Source organism: Pipistrellus hanaki, assembly GCF_964339955.1.
Source record: "Pipistrellus hanaki genome assembly, chromosome: 3".
Classification (NCBI taxonomy): Eukaryota; Metazoa; Chordata; class Mammalia; order Chiroptera; family Vespertilionidae; genus Pipistrellus; species Pipistrellus hanaki.
Genome location: NC_140505.1, coordinates 169,721,976 through 169,727,975, shown reverse-complemented (window position 1 = coordinate 169,727,975; position 6,000 = coordinate 169,721,976).

The window sequence follows — 6,000 nt, the reverse complement described above, 5'->3', positions numbered from 1 at the left end:
TTCCCTAATGGTCCTGGGTGGGGATCCCGGACGAGTTCCCCCATATGTTATGCCCAGACTTCGTGATCCCCCAAGGACCACCAGGGAGCCAAGTCCGATGCATTAAACAAAAGAGCCTTCACCATGCTAGCATGGGCCCTTCCCACCAACGCCGGCAGCATGGTGGAAGAGCGCGAATTTCTCCCAGTCCAAGGGTTTTGAGGGCTAGGGATAACTCCGCCCTGCGGGGCGGAGTTGGGAGCTCATCCTCGCCCCGCCCTGCCCTCTCAAGAGCACTAAGTTAGGTATGCAATTTTACCTATATGTTCTCAAAAATTCTAGTTTAGCACTTCTTAGTTGGGATTCAGGAATCTGTGTTTTAACAACTCCACCAGGTGATTCTCATCATGAGAGAAGGTTGGGAAACACTGTTCTACAGTATGTCTCTGGATCCACTCCGTTCATCAGTTTATTTTGTTAATTAGATTCCACCTATGACTGAGCATGTGATACTTGTCTTTCTCTGACTGGCTTATTTCACTTAGCATGATACTCTCCTGGTCCCTCAAGTCATGGTTTTCTTTACTCATCTCCACATATAAGTCATATGTAGTATGTACATGAAATAGTAGTAATACGAAATAGTAACATATTTTCCAGCTGTTCCTTCTTTGACTACACTCAAAAAGTTACTTATCACAGATGTTTTGCTGAAACCAGTTTGGCTCAGCGGTAGAGCGTCGGTCTGCAAACTGAAAGGTCCCAGGTTCGATTCCGGTCAAGGGCATGTACATTGGTTGCGGGCACATACTCGGTAGAGGGTGTGCAAGAGGCAGCTGGTCGATGTTTCTCTCTCATCGATGTTTCTAGCTCTCTATCTCCCTTCCTCTCTGTAAGAAAATCAATAAAATATATATATATTTTAATTTTTTTTAAAAAGTTACTTATCACATATTTTTAATTTCTGGTTTATCTTTGTTCAGGGTACTGTTATCCATTATAAAATGGTACTTGTTAATTAGATAATTTCACTGAATACTGTGGTTGCTATAAATGCAGTGATAAAAATTTTAATGAGATTGAAGCATAGTTTACAGATCTTTCTTACTAAGAATGGGCCTCACTACCATTGTAGTTGACATCTCATATTTTGCATGACAGGTTTGAACCCTGGATTTATTAAATCATTTGTCCAAAGACAGTTGATGATACAGTCAGAATTGAACTTATGATTTACAAACTAACATTCTTTACCACACCACACTATCTAACATATGAAGCACCCAAGATACTAGTTTTAGAAAAGCACATTTATATAGTTTGTACTATGTACATCTATGTTTTTCATTTAATATAAAACTTAAATATAGCTTCATATCTATACAAAGATATATGGAATGGTTATTGTGGTAATTTTATAATTAAAAAATGGAAACAATCTAAATATTCCAACAATCTGGAATTGATTAATTTCATAAATATATGGTACATCTATCAATACAGTCTTATGTGCCTGTTAAAAATTGAAGTCATTTATATGTTTTGGTATGAAAAGGTAAATTGATTAGTGAAGGTACAGAAGAAAAAATATAATATTAAGTCATTGGTATAAAAATTAATATAAAATATTTAGGCATGATAGGCATAAAATAGTTTTGAAACTATAGTCAAGACTTTTTTTATTGATTGATTTAAGAGAGAGAGGGGAAGGGGAAAATAGAGAGCATCAGAGAGAGAAAGAGAGAGTGACATCTAATTTGTTGTTCCACTTATTTAGGCATTCATTGATTGCTTCTTGCATGTGCCCTAACTGGTGTATCAGAACAATGCTTTTCCAACTGAGCTATCAGGCTAGAGATATAGCCGAGAGTCTTAGCAGAGGCTGTTACTTCTGGGAAAAGGGAAAGGAAAGGAAACTTTTTTCTCTTATACCCTTCTTTCTGTTACTCTTATAATTATAGTAATAATTTCCCTGGCCAGTGTGGCTTTGTTGGTTGGAGTGTCATCTCATATACCAAGAGGTGGTGGGTTCATTTCCTGTTCAGGACATATGCCTGGGTTGCTGGTTCAGTTCCCAGTCAGGGTATGTGCAGAAGCAACCAATAAAGTTTCTCTCTCACATGGATGTTTCTCTCTCTCCCTGACTTCCTCTCTCTAAAGTCAAAAATAATATTATTAATAACTTGAAAGAGTAGATCAATAAATATTGCCCTGGCAGTTTGGATCAGAGGACAGACTGTTGGCCTGCAGACATAAGGGTCCTGGGTTCAATTCCAATCAAGGATGCATGCCTGGGTTGTAGTCTCAATCCCCAGTAGGGGGCGTGCAGGAGGCAGCCAATCAATGATCCTCTCTCATTATTGATGTTTTTTATCTCTCCTACTACCTTACTCTCCGAAATCAATAAAAATATCAATTTTTTAAAAAAGAACCATTTATGTAAAATTTCAAAACATAAAAATAAAGCTACACATTGCTTATGGAGCTATACATCTATAATAATAAAAGCATAATATGCTAATTTGACTAGATGGCCTTCTGGGTGTACTTCCAGATGAAGCTGCAGTGGCCACGGCGATGCCAGGGACTGAGACCTTGGCACGAATTTCATGCATCAGGCCTCTAGTATATAATAAAAGTAGAGAAAAATTATCTCTGAGAAAAAAGGGAGATAAAAAATTGGGGGAAGGTGTATATATCTTTTTAAAATACCTGAATTAACCAAACCAGTTTGGCTCAGTGCATAGAGCGTCAGTCTGTGGACTGAAAGGTCCCGGGTTTGATTCCAGTCAAGGGCATGTATCTTGGTTGTGGGCCCATCCTTGGTGGGGGGGGGGGGGAGGTGTGCAAGAGGCAGCTGATCGATGACTCTCTCTCATCAATGTTTCTGACTCTGTCCCTCTCTCTTCCTCTCTGTAAAAATTCAATAAAATATATTTAAAAAAAAAAAAAAAAAAAAAGAAGAAGCCCAGTGAGGAGAGACTTTAAATAATTAGTTAATTAATTAATTAATTAAATAAAAATACCTGAATTAAATATAACAAAATCTTAAGACCTAAAGTGTGGGTGCTGCCTGACTGGTGTGGCTCAGAGGTTAAGCATCAACCTATGAACCAAGAAGTCACAGTTCAGTTCCCGGTCAGGGCTCATTTGGGTTGCAGGTTCGATCCCCAATGTGGGATTTGCAGGAGGCAGCCAGTCAATGATTCTCATCATTGATGTTTTTCTCTCTCCCTCTCCCTTCTTCTCTAAAATCAATAAAAATACATTTTAAAGTACATATTCTTTATATACACTTTTTCATAGATATATCTCACCATAAAATTTAAAAGTTAATATGTGAAGCAGCTAAGTTGATAGTTATTGATTTCAACAATAAACTTTCTATCTTATATAATAAAAGCCTAATATGCAAATCGAACGAACTGCAGAACAACTGGCAGAATGACCAGTTGCTGTGACTTGCACTGACCACCAAAAGGCAGACGCTCAATGTAGGAGCTGCCCCCAGACCACAGGTCCCAGGCCAGCCAAGGAAGGTCCCAGGGGGGGCTCCCCTGATCATCCCACCAGTCTCCCCACAGAGGGAGGCAGTGGTAGCAGCAGGGGGCAGGGCTAGCAAGTGGGCAATGCCAGGCTGGCCAAGCCGAGTGCCAGCAGGGGCCCCCCAATGGCCCCACTTGTTGCCTCACAGACAGGCCTTCTTCACTGGCCAGGCCTAGGGACCCTACTCATGCATGAATTTCATGCACCTGGTCTCTAGTGTAACAATAATTATTATAATATCCTATATAATAAAAGGCTAAAATGCAAATCGACCAAACAGAATGACCAGCCACTATGACTCACTCTGACCACCAGGGGGCAGATGCTCAACACAGGAGCTGCCCCCTGGGGGTCACAGCACTCCCACAAGAGGAGCATGGCTCAGCCGGAAGCCAGGCTCATGCCTGGAGAGCACAGCGGCGGTGGCAGGAGCCTCTCCTGCCTCCATAGCAGCACTATGGATGTCTCACTGACAGCATATATTGTTAGTATGCCTGTGCCTATGGTTGAATTATAGTAATAACTAACATTCATTAGGTACTGAATGCTGTTTTACATGCTTATGTGCATTTTATCATAAACCCTCACAAAAGATGGGTACTTATAATTATCCTGCCTATTTTACAGCTGAAGAAACTGATACAGTGTGATTAATTAAATTGCCCACTGGCAAAAGTGACAGACATAGATCCACATGTCTTTAAGCTCAGGTCTTTAACCAATATGCAATTTTGCCTCAGCAATTCATTCCTTCTCCCTCCAACTTCTTTATCATTCTTTATTCTAGAAAATAGGTAGAATATTCAAAAGTTTTGGCAAATACAGTAGATCCTCATTATTCATGGATTCCATATTTGTGAACTTGCCTATTCACTACAGTTTATTTGTAACCATAATATCAATATCCTCTGAAATGTCACAGTTTTTCCTGGCCATGCACAAAGTGACAAAAAAAAAAAAAAAAACTTGAGTCACTGGACATGGATTTACATAGATAAGGTCAAACAAAGCAGTGCTCTGCCTTCCTGTTTGGGTTTTCATTTTGTAAGCCTAGGTTCTGGAGACCAACTATCTGGTTCTAATTCTGCCATTTATATAGTGTATGAACTTGGGTAACTGATTAGTCTCTGCATCATCAGTGTACTTTTTAATAATGAGATACTACTATTTGTATCTATCTCATGATTGGAGTGTTGTGAGAGTTAAATAATATACAGTCAATGAGATACTTAGCACAGTGTCTGGTAGATAAGCCCTCAATGTATAAGGGCTTATTACTATTATTACTATTATTAATACTAATTTACATTTGAAATAAGAATTATGTTTGTTTATGTAAATACTAGAGGCCCGGTGCATGAAATTTGTGCATGGTGGGGAGGTCCCCTCAGCCCAGCCTGCACCCTCTCTAATCCAGGACCCCTAGGGGGATGTCTGACTGCTGGTTTAGGCTAAACTAAACAAGCTGCCTGCTTGTTCAGTCTTTTGGTCATCCCTCACTACCCCCCTGTCAGCCTGGTCACCCTATGCAGCCTGCTGGTCGTTACTGTTACTGTAACAGTGTCCCAGACAATTTGCATATTCCTCTATTATTAGTTTAGTATAGATAAACATTGACACATTCATTCTTGGTATTTTAGAAGCTGTACAACAGAGAAGATAACTAAATGGAGTTACCATTTCAACAGCATTTTCCCCTAAATGGCTGACAAATGTGCCCAATGTAAAATGACTTGAAGATATTTAGAAGGAGCATTTATTTCACCTGAAATGAGTACATGTGATATTGTGATTTATAATAAGAAATTGACATCCTGGTCTCTACCCACGGTTTCTTATTCGGGGCTTCAAAAACCTTGTACATTTCAAACTAATAAAAAGCACCAGGGGCATCTTTTGTTCTAATATGTGGTCTTTGACCCCAGTTCATGACACAGGGCTCCTGAAAGCCTTAGGATTTCCTGAATGACAGAAGTGCCTTTTGTTCTAGTGAGGCAACTCTGGGTGGGCTCCTGGATGGTTCCTTGATAAGAGTTGGTCAGTCAATAGAAAGATCAAGCTATGATCAGAAGCTTAAATTTTTTAGAATCCCCTTTCCAATTCTCTTGAAGGTCATGGTTCGATTCCGGTCAGGGCACATGCCCGGGTTTCAGGCTCAATCCCAAGTATAGAGTGTGCAAGAAGCAGCCAATCAATGATTCTCTCTCATCATTGATGTTTCTGTCTCTCTCTCTCTCTCTCTCTCTCTCTCTCTCTCTCTCTCCTCTCCCTTCCTCTCTGAAATCATAAAAATATTTTTTAAAACACACAAAGAAAAAGGGCTGAAAATGAAGTTAATAATTTATCCTATCTACCTGATGAAGCCTCCACAAAAGTCTCAAAAGTACAGGGTTTAGCCGAAACCGGTTTGGCTCAGTGGATAGAGTGTCGGTCTGTAGACTGAAAAGTCCCAGGTTCAATTCCGGTCAAGGGCAT